We start from the raw sequence: 25,279 nt of genomic DNA on the forward strand, positions 1-25,279 counted from the left end.
TGGGGCTGCTCCCCCTCCCCTGCAAGGATTCTGAAAAAATGATCAGAGACATCAAGAACCCTGGCACCTGGGAGGCAGCACACCAACTGTGAGTCTCCTGTTGTCCCCTAACTATTGAGTCCCCAATGACCAGAGCTCTGCTCCCCTTTCCCCTTCCCTTCTGAGCAACAGGGACAGACTCTGTGCTAGAGACCTGTGCCCCATTGCTTACCCCTGGTAATCTGCCCCCCTGGTAAGTGACACAAAGATCAGTCAGAGATCTGGCTATTCATCAGTTAGGAATGTTCTTCTCAATTGGTAAAGGCCACAATGAGTCCTGAACAATGACAAGATATTATGTGAAGCTCAGCATTAAGGAAAGAATAACACTCCCTTAGACAGGGTTCTAGTATGATACAGTGCTGGGTATAGGTGGCCTGTGTAGCTTGATTGTTGGAGTTGCAGTCACAGTGAGAGTTGATTGGACTGATGAAATATAAACACATTTACAAATGCGATCTTCTATTTTCAGTAAAGTGTCACCCATATCACCTAGTGCCATTGGAAAATATTTGTTTTCTTCTAGTACCAGCTGTGGAAATCCTGGAAGGTACCGACAGCGGCAAACACTGGTGAATGCAAGGCAATGTAAGAACAGTGTCATAGAGACCTGGTCAATATGTAATGAGTGAGCAGTGGAAAACTGTGTGAGGTAACTTGTTGAGCTCGAGGAGAGAAACCCTCCTTGAAATTCCCTGAAATTGGTTTGTTGTGGAAGTATTATTTACCCATCTGACAACTGGAAACTTGGAGAAATAATCAGTGACTGAGATAAACCTGTCTCCATTTACAGTCAGTAGATCAGTGATGACTTTGGACAAAGGGACTGATGGAATCCCATGGTGGTGTAGAGATTCTCTACCTGTGTGTGACTGGTGGTGGCCATTGCATATTCTCCTTGATGTAACTACTGATTCCTGGTTTATAGATCATATCATGTGTCACTTGCCTCATCTGCTTATATGTCCTTGGTGTGGCTGTGACGATATCTCCTGGCAGGAAACTTTGGGCACATGTATTGTGCTAGTTTTACTTTGAAGATAATGCCATTCAAGATACCAAGGTCACCTCTGGTCCATGCACAATGGCTTGTTCTGAGCCATAGCAATTCTGTGAATCTATGATCTCTGAAAGGCCAAAAGCATCTGAGAGTGTCTGGCACCTCTCTTATCATGGCAGGCCATCCATCAGTGAAACTTCCCATTGTGTTGATCAAAATGCAATAGGTTGATGTTTCAACATTTAACATTCATGCTGTTGACTTATAGATCGAGTCGATGACCACACTTTGCTCAGATGAGATCATTTTGCCTCAGTACACGTGATATGTACTGTCATATGTCTTTGTCATGATGTATGTAGTGAGTAGTGACATTGCATTCCATACCATCCAGCTCTCCCGTGAACATTTTGTTTATCAGGAAAGCTATTTGCCAGAATCGCACATCCTCTGAAATGTAATAGAACATTGCCTCTGAAACTGACTATGGAATCAAACTTGTGTCTCAAAGAATTGTGTCCCTTAGTTAGCTCCAAGTCAGTTTCTTTTAAACGAGGGTCTTCCATGCATTGATATTTATGTTGTGTTTCTTGAGGGAAGCCTTCAAGGAGTCTTTGCAATGCTTCCTTTGTTCTCCTCTTGTTTGACTACCTTCCTTGAACTGAGCAAAGATTTGCATTGATTTCCTAAGCAGATGGCTGGCCCAGTGCATTTGATTTCAGATGATCATGACCTTGATGCTAGTGCTGTTAGCTGCTTCAACAACACTGATGTTATATGCCTGTCCTTCAAGCTGTTACAGAGGATCCATCTCAAAGAGCATTGATGGTGTTTCTCAAGGATCTTGAGGTGCCATCTGTATGAAGTCCAGGTTTCACTGCCATGTGGAAGAGACGAAAGGATGACTGTCTTATACAAGAAGGGTCTTGTTATCAGTATGGATGTCGCAGTCATTGAAGATTCTCAACCTTGGGGATCCAATGGTGGAGCTTGCAGATTGGATGCCATGTTGAAATTCTGCATTTTAGATAAGATATAATTTTTCAGGTAGTAGAAATGTTCCACGTTTAGGAGGATTTCTCCATTGATCTTAGTGGAGGGATAGACTGGAACCTGATCTAGAATGGGTTGGGAAAAGATTTGAGTCTTCTGCAGATTGAGGCTGAGACCAACTCTTTGGGAGGCTTCTGCAAAGGTATGAAGTGAGGTTTGAAGATTCTCTTCCAGGAGAGCAGAGATAACATTGTCATCTGCATACTTACATTCCATGAGGTCAATGTTGTTTTCTTCTTAAATTTCAACTGGTTGAGTTTAAAAAGTTTTTCATCCATTCTGTAGACAATGTCCACACCACTGGAAAGCTTGTTTTTGGGAAGGGGAAGAATGGGGGTGATGAAAATTGAAAAAAAAGGTAGGAAAATTTCACATACCTGCTTATCCCTGTCTTCATCTCAAAGGATTTTGTCACTTTACTGTTGGTGAGGACTATTGCTGACATCTTGACATGGAGGAGAAAAGGGATATTGTTGAATTTCGCTGGCCAACCAGCCTTTGACAGGGTCTTGCACGGCACTTCCCAATTGAGTAAAAGGTCAAGTTGATGAAGACCATGTAGAGTGGTTGATGTTGTTCTGGCATTTCTCTTGGAGTTGTCGAGCAGTAAAAATCATGACCATAATTCCACATCGGCTTTCAGGAAGGATTTGTTCTGAGACGGCGAGAAAGTGCTTCATGATGATTTTCCCGGTGACAGAGAGTACAGAGATTCCTTGTTAGTTCTCACTGTCCACTTTGCCACCTTTCTTGAAGATTGTGGGAATGGCAGCATCTCCGAGGTAGGCCAGGGATTTCTTCTTTGTCCTAGATTTTCAGGAAGCATTGGTGGAGATGCTGGGTAGGCTCTGCTTCTCCAAGCTTGAAAATCCCTGCTGGTATCCTATCTACACCTGCAGCTTTGGTCTAATGGAGACTTCAACTTGTGCCACACTAGGTGGGAGTCCAAAGTCATCCTGAATGGGGAGTTGGGGGATTTCTGCAAACACATCCTCACTGGCAATTTTATCATGGTTCAGGAGATACGGTCCTGATATTTCTACCGTCTCTCAAAGGGGTGCCATCCTTCCTCTGAGTTGGTTTGTGGACAAGGATGTTGAGTCTATATGTTGCCTTGGTGACACTGAAGAAATCCTGAGTGTCGTGTTTGTCAACAAGTAGTTGTAGTTCTTTAGCTTTCTTAGTCCACCATTGGTTCCGGATTTCCCTCATTTTTCTTTGTAACTCTGCCGTCGCTATTTGTTGAGTTCTCCTCTTTGCCTCGTTGGTGATGCTATTGTTCCAGGCATGGAGAGCCTTTTCTCTCCTTGTCAATGAGATCTTGGATGATATGGTAATTCTTGTAGAACCAATCTTGCTATTTCCTGGTCTTGTTTCTTCTTTGAATGAATTGATGGCAGTCTTCAACTCTTTCCAGATTTCATCCACTTCATTTCAATTAACTCTTTGGAAATTTTGGAGAAGCCATTTTTGGAAGTTTGCCAATCTGTATCACTCATGAAGCTGCTCAACTCTGAGCTTTTGTTTGAACTGTTTCTTTGTCTTCATCTTCTTCTGGTGACATTTGATGGGCATTGAGGAGTAGATGAATCACTGGCCTGTCCAGCAGTTATCTGCACTGGTCATTGCTTTGGTAATGAGGACATCTTTTAGGTCTCAGGGTTGAATGATGATGTAGCTGATCATATGTCAGTGCTTTGATCATTGATGCCTCCAAAATGTGTTGAGCTTGTCTTTTTGGTAGAAAAGTGTGTTTATGATGATCAGCTGTTATTCTGCACATTTGATGAGCAGGAGAATTGGTGGCGCAATTCCCAACTCCTTCCTTTCCAAGGTTTCTTTTCCAAAGTTGGGTGTCCTTTCCAACCCAGGCATTGAAACCTCCAAGAAAGATAATTTTATCTTCCTTAGGGATGTTATTGAGTATTCCATCCCAGGTGAAGTAGAAGCCCTCTTTGAATACATCTGTGGTATAATAGGTTGGAGCATTGGAACTCATGATTCTTGCTGCTGGCTCTTGGCAAGTTACAGACAGAAAGTCATGAGGCAATCATTGATGCCATCAGGAAGCTTCAAGTGTTGGTTGATGAATTCAATTCCATGCGTCTTGGTTGATCATTGAGTTTTCTTCTGTAGAAGTAGGTTTTATCACCTCCATCTTTGCCTCTGCTGCCCATCACCTACTCTTTGAGTCTCCTGCAGGGCAATAATATTAATATTGAATAGCCTGAGTTTACAGGCAATAAGAACAGTTCTTCATTTTGGCACATTGTCCACGAGAGTTCATATGATCCAGTTTCAAGATCAAATGACCAGTTGATTTTGAGTGGGTATGTAGGTGAGACACTGGATGTGGTTTTCCAGCCAGGCTGCTAATAAAACAAGCTATTTTAAGGCACCTTTCCTCATCCCTGCCCCAGGCTAGGTGAGTAGTCATGAAGAAAGCTGCCACAATGCCTTCTTGTTCCTATTCCAAGAACGAATCTCACAATCCTGACCCATCACCTCTCTCCCACCGCTGCAGGATTTGTGGTGTGTGTTTATGTGTGTGTGTGTGCATGTGTGTGTGTATGTGTGGGTGTGTGTGTGTGCAGTGTTAGTGAGTGAATTCCTTTAGGTAGACACCTTGTACATGACATCTTTTAATATGGGGATGCTGCACCTCAACAGACTACATCATCCTTGACAGAAGGTTGATCCGGTTCCAATGTCAAGGAAACCACAATGACTGGGGATCTCCCAACAGTTCAGACTTCACCCGGTGTCACAGCCATTGATATCTCATGAATATCTTCCTTCTGGTTTGCCAATGAGGGATTGTTTTGGCCAGTGCTTTGTTTGGCTCCTCCCCTCTGACCTTATCGTCATGGGTGACCAATGGGTGTTGTGAACTGCTGACGATGTCAATGGACCACTCAAGCCACTCCAGCGCAGCAAGGTGGCAACCCATTGAGAGGTATCAAAGAATGCAGCTTGACTCAGCACAGCAAAATGGCTCCATAATCTGTTAAAGTTCCTCTTTCAGTCAGAAACCAGCAATACACGGAACTCCGAAATGTACATACACAAAGTGGCTGTGAGGGAAATATTTGATATAAACTGATTTCTGCCCAAAATGTGAATTCACATCCAAAGACACTAATCCAAGCTTCAGCTAGGCCTAGTCTGTATCGACTGCATAAGGAACTTCATGTAATTGGGGCAGCACGGTAGCTCAGTGGTTAGCATTGCTGCCTCACAGTGCCAGGGGCCCAGATTCGATTCCAGCCTCGGGTGACTGCCAGTGTGGAGTTTGCACATTCTCCCTGTGTCTGCGTGGGTTTCCTCTGGGTGCTCCAATTTCTTCCCACAATCCAAAGATGTGCAGACCAGGTGAATTGGCCATGCTAAATTGCCCATAGTGTTAGGTGGTAAAAACAATGACTGCAGATGCTGGAAACCAGATTCTGGATCAGTATTGCTGGAAGAGCACAGCAGTTCAGGCAGCATCCGAGGACAGGCAAAATTCAAGGACAGGCAAAATCGACATTTCGGGCAAAAGCCCTTCATCAGGAATAAAGGCAGAGAGCCTGAAGCGTGGAGAGATAAGCTAGAGGAGGGTGGGGGTGGGGAGAGAGTAGCATAGAGTACAATAGGTCAGTGGGGGAGGAGATGAAGGTGATAGGTCAGGGAGGAGAGGGTGGAGTGGATAGGTGGAAAAGGAGCTAGGCAGGTCGGACAAGTCCGGATAAGTCAAGGAGACAGTGTTGAGCTGGAGGTTAGAAACTAGGATGAGGTGGGGGAAGGGGAAATGAGGAAGCTGTTGAAGTCCACATTGATGCCCTGGGGTTGAAGTGTTCCGAGGCGGAAGATGAGGCGTTCTTCTTCCATGCGTCTGGTGGTGAGGGAGCGGCGGTGGAGGAGGCCCAGCACCTCCAAATCCTCGGCAGAGTGGGAGGGGGAGTTGAAATGTTGGGCCACGGGGTGGTTTGGTTGATTGGTGCGGGTGTCTCGGAGATGTTCCCTAAAGCGCTCTGCTAGAAGGCGCCCAGTCTCCCCGATGTAGAGGAGACCGCATCGGGAGCAACGGATACAATAAATGATATTAGTGGATGTGCAGGTAAAACTTTGATGGATGCGGAAGGCTCCTTTAGGGCCTTGGATGGAGGTGAGGGAGGAGGTGTGGGCACAGGTTTTACAGTTCCTGCGGTGGCAGGGGAAAGTGCCAGGATGGGAGGGTGGATCATAGGGGGGCGTGGACCTGACCAGGTAGTCACGGAGGGAGCGGTCTTTGTGGAAGGCGGAGAGGGGTGGGGAGGGAAATATATCCCTGGTGGTGGGGTCTGTTTGGAGGTGGCGGAAATGTCGGCGGATGATTTGGTTTATGCGAAGGTTGGTAGGGTGGAAGGTGAGTACCAGGGGCGTCCTGTCCTTGTTGCGGTTGGAGGGGTTGGGTCTGAGGGCGGAGGTGCGGGATGTGGACGAGATGCGTTGGAGGGCATCCCTTCCCACGTGGTTAAAGATGCCCTCCAACGCATCTCATCCACATCCTGCACCTCCGCTCTCAGACCCAACCCCTCCAACCGCAACAAGGACAGAATGCCCCTGGTGCTCCCACCCTACCAACCTTCGCATAAACCAAATCATCCGCCGACATTTCCGCCACCTCCAAACAGACCCCACCACCAGGGATATATTTCCCTCCCCACCCCTCTCTGCCTTCCGCAAAGACCGTTCCCTCCGTGACTATCTGGTCAGGTCCACGCCCCCCTACAACCCACCCTCCCATCCTGGCACTTTCTCCTGCCACCGCAAGAACTGTAAAACCTGTGCCCACACCTCCTCCCTCACCTCCATCCAAGGCCCTAAAGGAGCCTTCCGCATCCATCAAAGTTTTACCTGCACATCCACTAATATCATTTATTGTATCCGTTGCTCCCGATGCGGTCTCCTCTACATCGGGGAGACTGGGCGCCTCCTAGCAGAGCGCTTTGGGAACATCTCCGAGACACCCGCACCAATCAACCAAACCACCCCGTGGCCCAACATTTCAACTCCCCCTCCCACTCTGCCGAGGATGTGGAGGTGCTGGGCCTCCTCCACCACCGCTCTCTCACCACCAGACGCATGGAAGAAGAATGCCTCATCTTCTGCCTCGGAACACTTCAACCCCAGGGCATCAATGTGGACTTCAACAGCTTCCTCATTTCCCCTTCCCCCACCTCATCCTAGTTTCTAACCTCCAGCTCAACACTGTCTCCTTGACTTGTCCGGACTTGTCCGACCTGCCTAGCTCCTTTTCCACCTATCCACTCCACCCTCTCCTCCCTGACCTATCACCTTCATCTCCTCCCCCACTGACCTATTGTACTCTATGCTACTCTCTCCCCACCCCCACCCTCCTCTAGCTTATCTCTCCACGCTTCAGGCTCTCTGCCTTTATTCCTGATGAAGGGCTTTTGCCCGAAATGTCGATTTTGCCTGTCCTTGAATTTTGCCTGTCCTCGGATGCTGCCTGAACTGCTGTGCTCTTCCAGCACCACTGATCCATAGTGTTAGGTGCATTAGTTAAGGGTAAATGTGGGGAATGGGTCTGGGTGAGTTACTCTTCAGAGGGTTGGTGTGGACTTGTTGGGCTGAAGGGCCTGTTTCCATACCGCAGGGAATCTAATACAGCCAAACAATCATACAGGCATAATGGTACTGAAGGAGGCCATTTAATGATTGAGTCAAAGAGTGTGGCATTGGAAAAACACCAGGAATTCCTGATGCTTATGCTTGAAAGGTCGAATCTCCTGCTCTTAGAATGCTGCCTGACCGTATGTGCTTTTCCATCACCACACTCTTCGACTCTGATCTCCAGCATCTGCAGTCCTCACTTTCTCCCATTTAATGACTGAGTCTATGCCAGCCCTTTGTAAAGCAATCAATCAATTTCATTCCCTTGCAATATCTCCATTGCCATGTAGGTTTATTTCCCTCATATGTCCATCCAGTTTCCTAATGAAATCGTTCATTGTCTCCATTTCAATTTCCTAATGAGTTCTTCTTTTTCCTTTTGGTTGCACAGAGATTGGTTTATGAAATGATTTTCCTACCATGTTGTGCAATTGTCTCCTGAAGGATTTCCAGCTGGACTGCTGCAGCCCCAAGTTTCAGTCCTTACAGTCGCTTTTTTGACCCACTTTTGCATTTTCAGGAGATCTAATACATGTTTAGCTAGGCTGCATACCTGCAAAACATTAACTTCCAGTTTGACAGCCAGTGTACCTCTGGGAAGTTCATCATAAATTCAAATTGTAAACTGAATTGAGTAACACTGAAGTTTCAACTTTTCACACCATAAACATACAAAGTTAGGGTCAATTTCCCTATTTTTGAATATTCTGAAGGCTACATTTCAGGATTGTGAGGGTAACCTTCTGTTATGGCAAGAGAGCATTTGTCAGCATCATATTGTAGAAGATAATTTAAGAGATTAATTCTCCCAAAATTGGTCTTTGCTTTTTTACAAATATTGTAACTAGGCAACGTCTTGATGCATTTAGAAATGAAAATTGCTGTAAAGATATGAACTCAATTTCTTGAAACTAACTTATTTATTTACTTTATCTTTGTATAAATGGTAAACAGGTAAGCATATTTTCTGCTTTATTTCATAAATTGACAAAAATCTGAGTGACTGAATTCTTAATTTGTGTTTTATTTACATGTAAAAAGCAATTCAGTTACTTTTTAAAACTAAATTATCCTGTTCATATGATCTCATTATAGGTACAATCAGTGCTTATTTTGTGAAAGTTTTTTTAATCATTTTTTGATCCACCAGAACAAATTCCCTGCAGTGTCTCTTCACTCTCTTTGGCACTTATATATAAATTTGTTTACTGAGCTGCTAATTTGTGCTGAAATAGTGCAGGGATAAATTGGGCAATGTAGTACTTATATTTGAAGTACTAAGTGGTAACTTAAGACTTAAAAATGGAGTCTGAGATTCTAGTGTACTCATTGAATGTTTGGTAAAGATATGTTTGGTAAAGCTTTCACACACCTAATCATCACAAGCAGCATGTAGAGAAGGCAGACTACAACATTAATCATTGAGTCTTAACATCGCTCAAGTGAACACAACATTAATAGCATGAAGGCCTTCTCATCAAACAGTGGTTATATATAGCACGCATTTGTCACCACCAACAATCCCTCATGTCAAGGATGATTATTTTTGGTTATGGTTGGATAGAGCTTCGATGTCAGTGTTGACTGTGGGTTCACAGATGAGCTCTATATTAACTTTGTGTGCTCTCCCATGGTGAAGACTTTCAGTTGATAGCAATAAATGGTGGTAGATTATTGGTTCAAGCCATGGCTCACTATTTCTGTTTTTCCCATCATTCTCTCTCAGAGGCTGTATTTGATAATTGATGCCATTCTTGATGATGAATCATCATATTGGTCATGATTGAACATCTGCTTCCAGTGTGTTAATATTAATAAAGCAGACCCTTATTACAGTTTGAAATTGTCCTTGAATATTTTCTTTGTCAGGCTCCTTGGCATAATTCTGAGTAGACCAGCTGTTTGGGCAGTCTTGGGTCAGTGTGTCCTGTCCACGTCAACTGAGAGGAGATTGTCAAGGCTTCTATACTTAACATATCTGTGTCTTGGAGGATACTCATGTTCTATTCTCTATCCTCTCACTTCATTTGCGAGCTCCTTCTAAACCACTGTTGATAATGGGCTGTTTCTGAGCCTTGATATGAGATATATAAATAATCCCAATGAGTTAAAAAGTGTGTTTCAGCATAAATGTATATAAAACCTTGGACAGAAATTTACCAGGATGAGTAATGTGGGCTATGACAGGATTTGTGGCAGTATTGGAAGTCCAAAGAAACCCATCTTAATTTCAGGAGTGTCTCACTCCATCGTTTAGCTTTTGACAAGTGGCAGGTGAGTTTCTTGTTAGGTAGCAGCAAGTTGTTAATTAAGGGAGATTATGCCTTTTTAAGCACCTTATTAACTGCAGATTGTTTTGCATTGTTAAGATAGAAAGCTGAATATCAAAAAAACTAGATGTCACAAAAACCCGAAATACAAACCAGAGCGGGTATCTGGAGATTTAGCTACTACTTGTTCTAGAGGACAATTGTGTTGTTTCTGACCAAACTGCATCTCAGAGCATGATGTAAGGGTACCACGTATACTAAATCCATAGACATTGGCATATGACATTTGCAAATACAATGCAGCTCCCTTAAAGCACTGTAGCCTTTCTTTAAGTTATAAAAGCTAGTCACAATATTGCTGTCCATGCTGTTCACCAGTTACATATAGAAAACAATCAAGTAGAACAACTTAATTAGCTGCCTGCAATTTAATTGTCAGACGTGGAGTAATCATGTTCCAAAGTTCCCACTGCCTGTTTTTGCGAGCCAATTTAACAGTCACAATTCCGTAGTTCATGGTCATATGTCAGGTGTGAGTCTAGTCCGTGAATGTCAGCTAGTTGTTGAATCCTTTCTTCATCCTATAGTCAACCCTTTCTTCATCCTATAACCATCATGGCATGTCTTCAATCCACTGGCAGTGCCGCTTAGGAAACACACATTCACATTGCAGACTCACTTGCAGCTGGCATTGAACTGATGCAGCAGGGATATTTTGCATTCAGGTACAGGGCTGCTTATTCATCACTTAACACTCACTTTCTAGCACCTACCTACATGCTTACACCATCCTTACCTTGCTTTGCCTTGCTTTGCAGTGCATTGCCATGTCATGTCATGCCTGTAAGTGCATTAGTTCTTCAGCCAGAACCAAAGGCTATCTATACTACTGTATTGAGGTGCTCTTTAGAGCAGACAAACAGAGAAGCTGCTTGTCAGTAGGGACCTGTCCAGGATAGGGGGACATCTTGCACTACTTCCACTTGAAGCATCAATCTAACACTTACAGTATGTGCCAAATGCCTGCACGTTCATCCAACCAAATGGCCAGTTCAAACTGGATGGTGTCTAGTACTCAGTTCATGTAAGACAGATTGCTGTCGGTAAGGGGGTCCTCATACTGTAAGTTACAGGCACAGTCCACACACAGTACGGAAGCATGCCACAGTCAGTAATCCACTTAGCATGCTCATGGTCTGAGGAGTGATTCAATCTGTGAGGCTAGAATCAAGGAGCTGCAATGGCAGTGGTCAAGCTGCATATGGTCAGTCATAGCTAGGAGTTCAGGATTCAATATCAAATTCAATACTATAAGGGCCTGAACACCTCCTTCCATGTCCTTCACCCATCCCCATATCCTTGGCCCTGTCATTATGTGGGCTGCTTTCAGCACAGGCAAACCATTTTTCACCTACTAATCACCCCTATTGTCAGCATTTCTCTCTTTCTAGCTCACCATTATCCATCCCAACTACTGTTCTCTCACTCTGAGCTCCATCTCCACCTACTGATTACTCCTTTACTTCGCTGCTGGCAGCTTTGCCTCTGAATCACAAGATCATTGTTTCAAACGCCAGTTCAAAAATTAAGCGGTCCGTGGATGCTTCCTCTATTGCCATGGTTTTAGTCTTTTAGATGAAATATTGAGCCAAGGCCATTTCTACTTCCTCTAACAAATGTTAAGAACCAGTTGGAACCAGTAAATGAAAAAGCTGGAGGCTCTCTCAATTTCTTGCTCAGTTTCACACAATCAACTAATCCTGACCCAACCACATATACAATTCAAATTGTTGAATGGTCATTTATTAACATCATATGTTTGGAATGTTGCTGCACTTCAACAATGAATAATTACATGCAACGTGTATGGAGATATTTCTATTAGTTTTGATGATAACTTATTTCAATTAATTAACAATTAGTAATGCAGTATGTTTTGGAATTTAATTTCTTTCATCAACCATCAGCATAACCTTACACCCCCAACAACCTCCTCAACAACTGCCTAGAGGTCTTCTGACTCCTTGTGAATACAACATTTTTATCTTTCCACATCATTCATTAATACCTCAGTACACTCAACCCCATGTTCAGCCATTTCTTGAAGCATTATGACTCAGATTAATTTTTCAAAATATTTCCCCACTTAGTGCAAATAAAATGCAGCTCCCTTAAAGAGGTGTAGCCTTTCTTTAAGTTGTAAAAGCTAGTCACAATATTGCTGTCCATGCTGTTACATATAGAAAATAATCAAGTAGAACAACTTAATGTGCTGCCTGCAATTCAATTGTCAGATGGTGGAGTAATCATGTTCCAAAATTCCCACTGCCTGTTTTTGAGAGCCAATTTAACAGACACAATTCCGTAGTTCATGATCATATGTCAGATGTGAGTCCAGTCCGTGAATGTCAGCTAGTTGTTGAAGGTCATCACAGTCAATCCTTTCTTCATCCTATATCCACAGCTTTCTTCTTGCTGTATGCAGAGATATACAATCAAAACAAGGCAATGGTTGCATCACATGTCTTATTATTGGTTTTGGTGTCTTTAGGTTAAGCAGGAGGAATATCTATCAACTTGTCTCCTTTTAATTTCTATTCAGTGGACAATACTAGCAATAGTTTTTGTGCGAATGTTGGATCCATCAATAATGCTTGCTTATTCAGTGCCTGTCAATATTCAGAGGCATTTACATTATGTGATAAATGAAAGGCTTGGATTTATATAATTATATCTTCAAGGTGACACAGGATACTTCACAACTGATTATTAGCTTTCTAAACATGGTTGCTGTTTTGTTATCAAACAAGTAAGCAAATCTGCCCACATAATATTTTAGTTAATCCGTGATTGGTGTGATGAATGTTTGTGAGGACATTGAAAGAACTATTATTGAATAGACTCAGAGAATGTTAGAGAGTCTGAAAATTTTTCCAGGTTGGAAGAAGGATCTTCAGCACACTACTCATCAAACATCTATCTTCTCCAGTAGCATTTTCCAGTACTTGGCCCATTGTTTTTCGATGTTATGACATTTCAAGTACTCATCTCAATACTTATTAAATAATTTGAGGATTTATGCCTCTACCACTCTTTTAGGCAGTGAGATCCAGTTACACACCACCCTCTGGGCGAAAGAAAGATTTCTTTAAATTCCCTCTAATCCACTCGTGCATCCTAAATTGTTGATCCCTATGTTAAGGGAAAAGTTTCTCCTTACAAAACCAATCCATGCTCCTTATAAATTTGTACACTCCAATCAAATCCCCCTCCATCCTTCTCTGCTCTAGGGAAAACAACCCCAGGCTATCTAATCTCTCTTCTTTGCTGAATTGTTTCAGACCAAGCAACCTCCTGGTGAACCTCCTCTGCAACTTCTCTAATGCAATTCTAACCTTGCTATAATCTGGCAACTGGCTGAGGCCTAAATAACGTAATTGTTAACTTAAACAGGAAGAGTAGTTCTTAAGTTAAAGTCTTATTTGGCTCAAAACAGCAAGAGAAATAAAGAAAATCACTTCATTTGTGTGGGCTCATTCATAACCACAGAATGTCGCAAAGCATTTTGCACCCATTAATTATCTTTTGAAGTGGTCACTGTTGTGATGTAGGGAAGATTGTACCTTCCTGTTAGAAACATGTTGTTTGGTTTTTACCAGCCTTAAAAAAACAAGATATAGAGTGGGAGAATTCAGTGAAATGAAGGGGAAGTATAAACAGATCTAGCCTGAGGTGAAGAAACATTTGTTTTATGTCTGTCTGTTCAATTCTAGCTCTATCTGTACATGGTACTGTTGGTGTCTCCTGACCTGGAGAAAATAAACTTGGCAGATCAATTTAGAATAATGGTGATCTATTTCATAGCCTGGAACCATTCTTATTTCTAGCTGTGGTCATATGTCACTCAGATATAAATGTCTTATTTCATTGTCCACGGCCTTAATATTGGATTGTGAGACAGTTGTCTATGTACTGTTAATAGATACTCATAAATTATTGTTAAATTATCAATGATAACGTATAGGAATGTAGAAATTACTGGCAGACCATTAGTGGAAGTCATGGATAGCAACGTTGGTTAATCCCAAAAATAAACACAAATCTTCATGCAACTTGTGATTGCAATCTCTGTATGCCAGCTTAATCTTGTCTGCTCAGTTGAATGACTTCTGCATCCAGCCACTGCTTACTGTACTGTTCATTGGCTGGACCCAATGGAAAAGAGCAACTTAAAGTTAGCCTGCACCTCTTAAAGGGGATATGCACTGTCAAGCAGCAGATACTAGAAGTTGTAATTGGAAAGAAACTGACCTTGAATTCAGCTTTCCTCTGAATATTTTGAATACTACATTTCAGATTTGGTGAAAGAGGACGAATAGATGGGAGATGGGAGATAGGAAAGGGAAGGTAGAAGTGAAGGAAAGAAGACTCTACAGACTCCCTGTTGAAAAGCAGTGAGAGCAGTTAGCCATAGAGGTTACTGCCAGGAGTGGTGCCCTGAAGACTGTGGAGTTCTTAGAAGTGCATTGTAAAATAGGGCTGAGACAGCACAGCTTTGTCATGCCTAACAAATCTTGTTAGAGTGCTTTGAAGAGGTAACAAGCAAGTTGGAGGAAGGAAAGCAAGTAGACATGATCTAATTTGATTTCCAGAGGCCTTTGACAAGGTACTACACAGGAGGCTGCTAAATAACATGAAAGACCATGATATTAGGGGCAAGGTACTGGAATGGATAGAGGATTAGCTGACTGCTAAAGACAGAGAGAATGAATAAGGGGAGTCAACATCAAGGAACATGAAGGAGTCCAGCACTAATTTGGCTTTGTACAGTGCTTTGAGCACACCTTTTCCGTCATGGAAGTATGAAGCAACTTTATTCATGGTCTCTTGGAGCAAATCATTCTGCAGCTTTGGCCAATCTGTCAGCTTCCATTGCAACGCAAACAGCAACCATTCAACATTTCAGTTCTGTAAAGGAAATGCAGATGATTCTCATGTAATGTCAGCTTTCTGACATCATGGCTGTGCATTATAGAATGGAACTTCTATTTTCAGATGCCTTGAAATCAGTTAAAGCTATTCTGTTACCTGCCCCAACACCTTCTAATGACCTTTGCAACTTGAATTAACTATAGCAAGCCCCAGATAGCCATAAAATCTGAGCAAAAGCTAAATAAATTGTTTTGATCATGGAGGACATGAGCCTTCTTATTGCTGAAAACATGTTTGCAGACAAAGGAGAGTTTTAGCGGGAATGTTGTACTCCAATATAGCTTTCTTGTGTTGAATATTGGTTGATGTCATTATCTGCTTGCTCAGCAAACTTCTGCAGGCCTTCACTTTGTGAGGGCTAACATGTACTTCACAAATGTGCATGTTCACAGCAAGCACCATTTTAAAGCTTTAAGGACACCCATTGTGCCTGAATATCAGGCTCAAATGAGTCCACTTTCTTACCTGAATAGCCCTAGTATCACACATGTCTATCATTTATATCAAACATTGTACAAATTAATTCCAAAATACATTTGTAAAATAATAGCATGTTAATGATGCACATCATTACTAATCCACAAAGCAGTCTGCAGACAAATTAAGAAATGTGTGTGAATTGTGAGCCTTTGGATCTTGCCACTTCTGTTATACTGTTTCACTCTTTCACCATCTTACAAATTGTATCTCATCTTTAACTTCCCTGATTTTTTTAAGGATTTGCTGGATTTATACATTACTTGCCTACTAATGCTATGCAGAAAGTTAGTACTGAAATGTACAATGTGATGATTGTCATAGCAATGCCAATCAATCTTTTCATGGTTACAAAGAGAATAATTTAAGCTTTTCAGTCCTTTTTGACATATCATAAATTGTTATTAGACATAGAAAGAAAGTCAATTTTTAAACTTTTAAATGTCTTTCTTACATTTCTTTTTAATCCTTATTTTATTTTGAATATAATTTTTATTCTCTTTCACATTTCTATTTCTGAACATGATTTGACTCTAATTCATCCATTGTAATTTACCCTACTTTTCTTTGTCCCATTGTCAATTCACATATCTTATTGATTTAGGAAGGACACTTTTGGTCCTGAGGTATACAAAAATCCCAGAAGCTTTGTTGCTCTCATTGTATTATTCTCATTACAAGTAAAAGTACTCTAAGGCTAAAGGGGCAAGGAAAAAGTCAAACTAATGGCAAAGGTCATAAACTGTCAGTGGAGATATCAAAATACAGAAATAGCTCTAGTGTGTTTTTCCTTGATATGCAACTGTACAGAGCAGAACTACATTTGTGACTATGTTCCATTATTACGACACTTGTCAGTTTCCAAATTAATTATCTAGAAATTGTAATGGCTACTGCCACCAAATGGTGCAACCATTTTGCACATAGCTGGTGTGGAAGAGGTTTGCAAAATCTTCTTAAAGTTATGAGGTTGATTTATGATAATTTCTTCAACTGAGGAACTTCTGGTCTTTGTGTGGCTTGATGTCCAGGTGGTTAGCCATCCTTTATTCTGGCTGGAGAAAGCACAGGTTTGGGAATTTATGTTACCCCAGGTATTACTGGCTTTCTGTCTATGTCCTTTATTTCTATCATACCACTAATACTGGGAAGTGAATGATGTGGTTGAACTTGAGCTCCCCACTTGACATATATAGGATGAGTAGGACCAGTATGGGTCATGTACAAGAAATATTCCTTCTGGAAAATGTTGTGGCAGCATATCTTATTTATAAGATACAAAAGGCAGTTTATTTTTACTATGTAGTCACTCACATTTGTAATTTCTTTGCCAAATGTTGTTCTTAAATTGATGAGCCACATTTTTGCTTGATTACACTTGAATTCCTGTATATTGATTAAGACAACACCATAATGGTTTAAACCAATTTATGTTTGGTCAAAAAAAAGTCAATTCAGGAATATGTTTTGTTGTTTTCTCAGAGCGTGGTTAAATAACAGCTTTTAGACTGGAGTACGTATCCTGGTTTGTGAGACAGTGACCTGAATTTGCATTCCTAGGTCAAGAGCACAGAGCCAGGAAAATTCCCTTCTCTGCAAACCCAAGGATGGAAAAAGTGGCCTGGAAATTTTGAATCTTGCCCATGAAGCCAGGGTTTTAACTGTGTTGTGAGGGCAAGTCGGAAAAATTCAGAGGCTGTCAAGTGCAGAAGCAGACCAGGTGATAGATCTTCAGGCTCCATTACTTTATCGAAGATATTGTATCCACCAGCTGAGGGGGAGACTCAGCACCCTTCTTTACTAACCCTCTCTTGGATTGTCACAACAAAATAATCCTTTTATTTTTAGTCTGTAGCCTTCAATTAACTTCAGTCAAATTTGTCACAGAGCAATATCAAAGTTGCCTCGTAAGAGAGAGAATGGAGCTTTATTTCCTTTCATTCTAAAGAAATTAATAGAATGCAACATCAAACTCACACATCAGTACTCCTTCCAAAGAGGAAATAGTTGGGAGATGTGTCTAATACAAACTGGAAGATAAGACAAGTAGATCTAAAGAGCCCCTTTACAAGAATGTAAAAATCTGAGTATAACTAAGCCAGTTTCCTGTTTGTTATTGTGACATTGCTTGCAGTTTTGAGTTCACAAAAAATGATAATTCTTCAAAGTTGCTTTTCACAGGTACCGGTTTCTCTGATTGTGAAAGAGACAGAGAGAAAGAGAGAAATTCCAGTTATCTTTGCTGTTATTAATCCACATTTAGATTTTTTTTGCTGAAACACTGTTGTTGATATATTGTGCATTACCAAATTCTGCTGTCTGTGTTATTGTTTCAATTTAAGTTAAAATGTTATAAGCAATCTTTCATCTCTCAATATGCATCATTGAAGTGTTAGGAAAACAAGAGATGCAAACTTCTTAATGCCATATTAAGTTTCAGGACCTGTTGATAAAAATAATATTAATTAACACAATAATTGAGCAGGTTCAATACAAGTCCAGAGATGTTTGAAGACCTGTTCTGCAATTTGGAGATAGTGCTAGAAAATGGCACTGAGGAGATGAACAGCTACAATCTAGAATAGCGGGAGAGGCTAGATGGGCCGACCCATAAATATAAGTACAGTAAAATCGCGATTATCCAAACAAGGGCTAGGAGTATTTTATTCAGATAACTGATCGTTTGGATAACTGATCTGAACATAAACAAGCGGTAATTTGAGTGCCGATTATCCGAACATTTGTCGGTTATCAGGCAATGCACGCCATAATGTCATTTAACTGATAAGTGAAAGCTGAGTTGCCTAATGCCGTTTTTACAGGACCTTAAGATCTTGTTTGGATAATCTGAAATTCAGATAATTGATGTTTGGATAATCGAGGTTCTACTATATTTGTGTTTATAGTCCCATGCCAAACAACTTGGTACTATCAATTGAACTGTGAACAGAAAGTCCACACTGCTAATAAAAGGCTGTGAAATCAGCCACACAGCCTTACGCTGAAAGACTGGAGTGACTGGGCTTGTATACCCTTGAGTTTAGAAGACTGAGAGGGGATCTGATTGAGATATATAAGATTATTAAAGAATTGGACACTCTGGAGGCAGGAAACATGTTTCCGCTGATGGGTGAGTGCCGAACCAGAGGACACAGCTTAAAAATACGGGGTAGACCATTTAGGACAGAGATGAGGAGAAACTTCTTCACCCAGAGAGTGGTGGCTGTGTGGAATGCTCTGCCCCAGAGGGCAGTGGAGGCCCAGTCTCTGGATTCATTTAAGAAAGAGTTGGATAGAGCTCTCAAGGATAGTCGAAGCAAGGGTTATGGAGATAAGGTAGGAACAGGATACTGATTAAGGATGATCAGCCATGATCATATTGAATGGTGATGCAGGCTCGAAGGGCAGAATGGCCTACTCCTGCACCTATTGTCTATTGTCTACTGTGCTAATCCCAGTGAAAATCAGATCTAACTAACACAGTTGCACTTTAATATATGTGACTGTCTTCATAAGCCTGGGAATGTCGGAATTAAACTCAGACCCTGTAAATATGGAAGGTACTGTAATCCAGGGCAGGTGCCGACTGCCACTTTTTCTATAATAGAAAGCCTCTTCATCTGTATAAAGATTCCAACCAGTGAGTCAGTTCCTTGCCTGGGTTATAAAATCAACACAGCGTGTCACCTCATGTTGTGCAGTCATTTCTTTTTTTATTTTGAACCACTTCTCTGTTCAACATTCATACTGAATACAGGCTTATGAATATGCCTTTCCTTTACATGTTACTGCACTTACTTTCTATGCAATCAATCTTTAATGAACCCACTGAACAGGAAGCTATTGCCTCATTTTAAGTATTATCTAAAGGAAATCACCTATGAAAATGCAATGTTCCCTCAGTACTACATTTGTACATCAGTTAAATAATGTATGACATGTTGGAGTGGAATCTGGATCAACATTTTTCTGATCCTGAGACAAAAATGTGACCAACTGAAGCAAGATAATGCAGCCTCTCACTCTTACCTGCATCTTTTATTCGGAATGCAGTGAAATCAAAATATTACAACCTGATAGGAAAATAGTACCCTGATACATGCACAAAGGCAGGCAAGAAAGTGGGCTGGGAGTGTAGCAGCTGGTAATCCTGGAATTATGTACTTCTCAGAGGTTCTGCTGAAGGCAGCACATGATTAAAATGTTTTCTGCCCAGGCACCTATTGTATTGCAGGACTGTTGTGTTAGACAGGCAATATAACAGGCAATAGGCAAGGAGTGGAGTGATCATACATCAGGAATTTATTTGGTGGGGGCAGAGCATGTGAATGGATTGGAAACCACTGAGTGAGATCAGGTAATTGGATCAGTTGATAAATCAGGGAGGATCTGATTGTAAAAAGTAGGATACAAGTTTATGCAGAGATGCTAGTCAGGGGAGGGGAAGGTAAACTCCTGTTTCTCATCATCCACAAGCAATACTGGAGAGGCACTTTACCAGCTAATGTTTGGGTAAAGTGCCGTCACCAAAGTCCTTTCTACATAGGGTCTGGTCAATAGTGGTAAAGGTTGAATGCAGTCAGTCTTTATAAAATGAGCACTTAACAACATGATAGCAAAAGGTATGAGTTAGGCTAGTTAGACATATGAAATGCTTGTGCAGAGGCAGGTATCCCGTTACCGAGTCACCCTTTATTTATTTGTGCACACTACACTGGCTGTGGCCAGCGAGCTCGGAGTCAGTCCCTGAAGTGAGGAAATTCTGAGTCCCCTGTTTATGTTGGTCAGCCAGAACTCCCTGATTGATCCATGTTAAAGCCCCAGTCAAGAATCTCATGGTCAATGAGATTCACCTGGTTCCAATCATTACAATACAATAACTGCGACTATAAGGAGACAATGATGATAATATCTATCTCCTTTTGAATCTTGAGCTGAACTCTTCTTTCCCCATCCAACACTCCACAACATCTTCAGATTATAGCATTTCATGCAGATTTTAACATCAATCCTTTCAGAACCATTACCTTATACAACAGCATTAAACTATTAGATTTAGCAATTCTATCCTTGCATCAGTTGCCATATTCCCCAAGTCATAAAATTTTAAAAATAGCTAGAAATCTGAGGCATACAACCTAACTAAACTACTTGAGTTAGGGACCTCCTCTGGATGGCAATTTGGTTGCAGGCCAGCACTACAAAAACCACATCTCCGCAGCCCAGAAACTGATGGGGCTATTTGTTTAATTTTTAATTTGATCTGTGCTTCTCCCACTCATTCTGGGGTGGAGGGGTGGGTTAAATTTCCTTCTGTTACTTTTTCATAATAAATACAAACTATTTGGAAGTATAATCTTGCGAAAGCTGTCTCTTCACGTGAAACATTTGTAGTTATGGTGGTGACTGTAAGAGAAGGAGTACATTCTTCTGACAAACCTCAAGGGGACAAGTCGAAGTCTGTCTGCACTGTAATGAAGGAAAATGTCTGAGGAGAATGTCATCATCAGATTTTGGAAGATGACTACAGAATCAGTTGCAGTTTTATCGACTGTGAATTGTTTAATTTCTTCTGCATTGTATCCAAGTAAAATATGCCTAATCACTCATTATTTTCTGAGCAGTTTCAATCGACTTAATATAATCATTCAGTCCTACTAATAACCCTCAAAATGAAGGATACAGGCAGGTAACAGCAGCTGTGTACTGAAGGTCAACCAATAAATATGACAGTGGGTTCCCCCGAAGATTATGAAATATCGTATTTAAAATAACTAATAACAGGTGACCAGGAAGAAAAGAAAGGTATAATCCAATCACTGAATCCAGATAATATAAACCACTCATTATATAACCTGCATTTTTCAATTATATGATAGACTGACAGATTATTACTCAGTCTATATTTTTTCTATATTTAATCCCATTACAATAAATGCCACTAAACATTGCCCATCAAGAAATAAATCTTCAAGTAGTCACATTAGAAGACATGTATGATGGTTAGCTGTTTGCTATTTAGATTGGATTAATAAACTTTGCTGCACACAAAGAATGGTGGTTACCTGAGAGTCATTAGCAGACAGTAATGCAATTAGGGAGTCCTATTGAAATTGTAAATTGTGATGCAAAAGCTTGAGCTGTTTAGAAGTGTCATCTGAACCTGAAAATTAGAGTACTGTTTTGAAATCACTCCAACTCTCTTTAACTTTATACCATCTTCTCTTCACCTAATGAGGTTGCTTTGTATCGCTTTTGTTCCATTTTCATTTTGAGGGCAGCTGTCAATATTAATTCTGAGTCAATGCTCTCCATGCTGTTGATGGAAGCTGTTAATGTTCATATTAGATGTGTAATGATTGGAACAATATTAAACCATCTTCAACAATAAATAATTTGCTGTTGATTACAAAGAAATTTAGGGGTGGAATTATATTGATAGAGTAAAATGTCATTGTTTTGATTTTATATAGTGACATCTATGATTGTTAGTGATGTACACGAAGCCAGGCCAAAACATGCTTTAACACTCTCTTTTCTAATAAGAAGCTTTCTCACTATATTATTCAATTATCAGTTCTCTGTATTTGGAACTCCGCATCTCATTTGTTTTATATTTTTGTTCATGTACAAAGTCCATCTTAACAGTTGTGAAAAATAGACCTCTGTTTAATTAATCTTTTCATCCTTCTTTCTTCACAAGTACCATTAAAGATGCCATGCGGTAAGAAAATATTAAAAATCACACTGGAACAGAGAAATATTACTTGTCAATATTTAGCATCAAACATGAGTGAAGCCTATTTATAATGCAATCGCATTACATTGGAGTAGGTTTTCAATGCACTTTAGAGAGACTAATCTCAAGTTAAATATCAAAAGGGTGTGAAAAATGTTAACTGCCTCAATGATTTGATGGGATGAAAATTTCTGCTGTTATAGATGAAGATTAATCAGTACATAGCACAATCAGTGTAGAAATGAGTCTTGTCAGTCAAGGTATTTAAGAGGGCTTTAGTACCAGCCGCGCTGGGGCTAAAGCAGAAATGGTTGCTGGTTCAGAGGAAGAGGTGGAACTGTGAAATGATTAGGGGTGGAAGAAGAAATGACAATGAGATGTGTGTGGAAGTTGACATTTGTGGTAATGCCACCTCTTATGCAGAGATCCAGATGGTTCCTCCATAACCTAGTAAATAGTATTTTACCATCACCAAGAACAAAGTCTTGTCCAGTACCAACACAAAGGGCTAAATCTTACATATTTTGGTGTGGCATTTTTGTCTAATTTCATGTTCTAAGTTTCTCATCTCGAGACCTATTGGGTTTTCTTGTGCTATTGCCTCAAACTTGCCTTCTTAACACCTTATTCATCTGTGTGGCACACTTTTTGACCAGTGGTGACTCATCACTGGCTAGATATCCTAGAATAGACTGGTATTCTTGGTGTTGGTGCCACCTTCACCTTGAAGGATCCAGACAAATGCTAACATTCTCAACGTGTGTTGCATAGTCGCACACACTTCCGTAGGGCATGGTAGTTCAGGAGAAATCGGTGTTGTAATTTGGCAACAGGTACCTTGACAGTGTTTACAGTGACAAGGGCTGGGCTCCTCCCCCAGCACAAGCAGAGGAGGCCACGTCACCAGACTCTGCCACTACCCTGATCAGTAGCTTCTCCATCATCAGGTGGAATGCCCAGCGCCGTTGAAAACAAAGACCTTCTCAGGTCTGACAAGGTAAATGACCCACTGCAAGCTCACAGTTGCTGTACTCAGCTCCCATGCTCAATTGTCTCCCCACCTTCTATATTGAGTTGTTCCCCCTTTACTATTGTAATCCCCTCTGCATGTCAGCATTCTGATCCACTGCCCACCATTGAGTTTCCCAGCCTCCCATCTGCAACACCAGACTCCAGGTATCCCCTTTCCCCCTTTAGGTTCAGTGGTCAGAATCCGTAGACTGACAGTAACCCAATACTTGAGCAACTTAGCCAGACAGCCTAGAATAAAAAGTGACCAGACCACAGATTGATGTCTGCACAGTGCCCCAGTTGTGTGCCCATGACTGGCTGTCCTGGAATAACAGGGCTGACCCTCACCTACTTCCAGGACTTCAAGGTATACCGACTGTCTGGCCATGACTGTCAAATGGATGCAAGCTCCTGGAATGATGTTGGAAGATGCTCTTGACTTATTGTGCTGGGACATCCTGACCAACAGGTGGCTCCCTGGATATCAGTGAGGACCACTCCCCTGAGACTTTGAGACAAGACAAATTGTTTTAAACACATGCAGTTTATTGCTGCATACACTGCTGGCACATGGTGCAATTCTGAGGTTGCTGAAGCAATGTGCTCTATTGTATCAGTTGCTGGTGAGCTCCTAAGTGCAGCTTTATAATGTAGAAGGCTACTATAAGGGGATCAGAGATGTGGCATGATGACAAAAGGAAGCTAGCTTCAGTTGATCCATGGATGTGGGGTACATGCTGCCATTGCCCTTGGGAGGGTGTCCTAAGACATTGGTTCCAGGTGCCCAAGATGATGGTTTGAAGGAGCAAGTGGTGAGTTGGAGTTTCCTGATAACCACTATGATTTTCATGATGGGAATTCTCAATGTTCAGTTTCTATTTGTTCCATAGCACATTAAGAAGCTGCATATTAATGAGGCAAAATTTAGGTGATAACAAGCAACAATCCCCATTAGATGGCATCTTGCCAATCCTGATTGAGAATTTAATTTCAATATCCAGAACTCCGTTGGAAAATTCAACCAGTTACTCTTGACATGGAGAGAACCTTTAACTTGTGACACTATTCTCCCAGAGTTTTCATTGTAGTCCATGTCACTCGGGGTTTGGTAAGATTCCATTGAATATTTTTCCTCCTGTTCCAAACTGTCTCCCTCTGTTGTGAGCATGTAGGGGTATGAGTTTGCCACCAATAGAGTATTTTACCTGATTTGATAATAACTATGTTATTTCTTGTAAGTTTAAAAAAACTGGGTGAATATTATGGCATTGAAGAATCGAACAGGCAACAATTACAGCTCATTATCATGTACAAACGATATATTCTCAAGACATACCAATGTCTTGATTAATACCAAACTATTGCTTTAAAAAATGGAGCATGCTTGAAGTGGAGTGTCATGTTCCAATTAAGACATGATGGACAATGTGACTATTATGCCCTCAGCTCCCATATAATACAATGATGACATCATAATCATGCCTCTTAAAGGCATATTGACCATGAGACATAACACTAAATAACTCGACAAATGCCAAGTACAAATTGTCTTCCCCTGTTTTGATCACCAAGTTTCTTGCCCGTGCTGCAATGTGAGCCCACGTCCACTATAAATTCTATATTTTCTTGGTGAGCAAAACATATTTCTCCTTTTACCAAATATACTGTTTCTCCTCTCACTGAGCATCAGATATCTACAAATCTCCCAGCACATATTGCTTCCCCTTGCATGCCCATGTTTTTGGAAGTGGAGAGCATGTGTGGTTAAATGTACCACTCAGGATCATATTGAGGACAGCAAACTATTGATAAGGTACCGCGATTAAGTTAATGACCAGGAATGGAATTTGTGTTGAGGACTGAATGCAAAAGCTTTGCTTTTCTAACAGTTAATAAGGATAAATTTCTGTTGATTCAATGTAGACTATTAAGTAAACACAGTGTGACAAATTAGATATAAGGATGAAAGAGATGGTGGTGAGATATAGCTGGCTGTCATCCCATGTGAAGCTTGACATTGCATTTTCAGATGTTGTCAAC

Source organism: Chiloscyllium plagiosum, unplaced genomic scaffold (assembly GCF_037043375.1).
Source record: "Chiloscyllium plagiosum isolate Xiang-an unplaced genomic scaffold, Cpla_swu_hap1 HiC_scaffold_2, whole genome shotgun sequence".
Lineage (NCBI taxonomy): Eukaryota > Metazoa > Chordata > Chondrichthyes > Orectolobiformes > Hemiscylliidae > Chiloscyllium > Chiloscyllium plagiosum.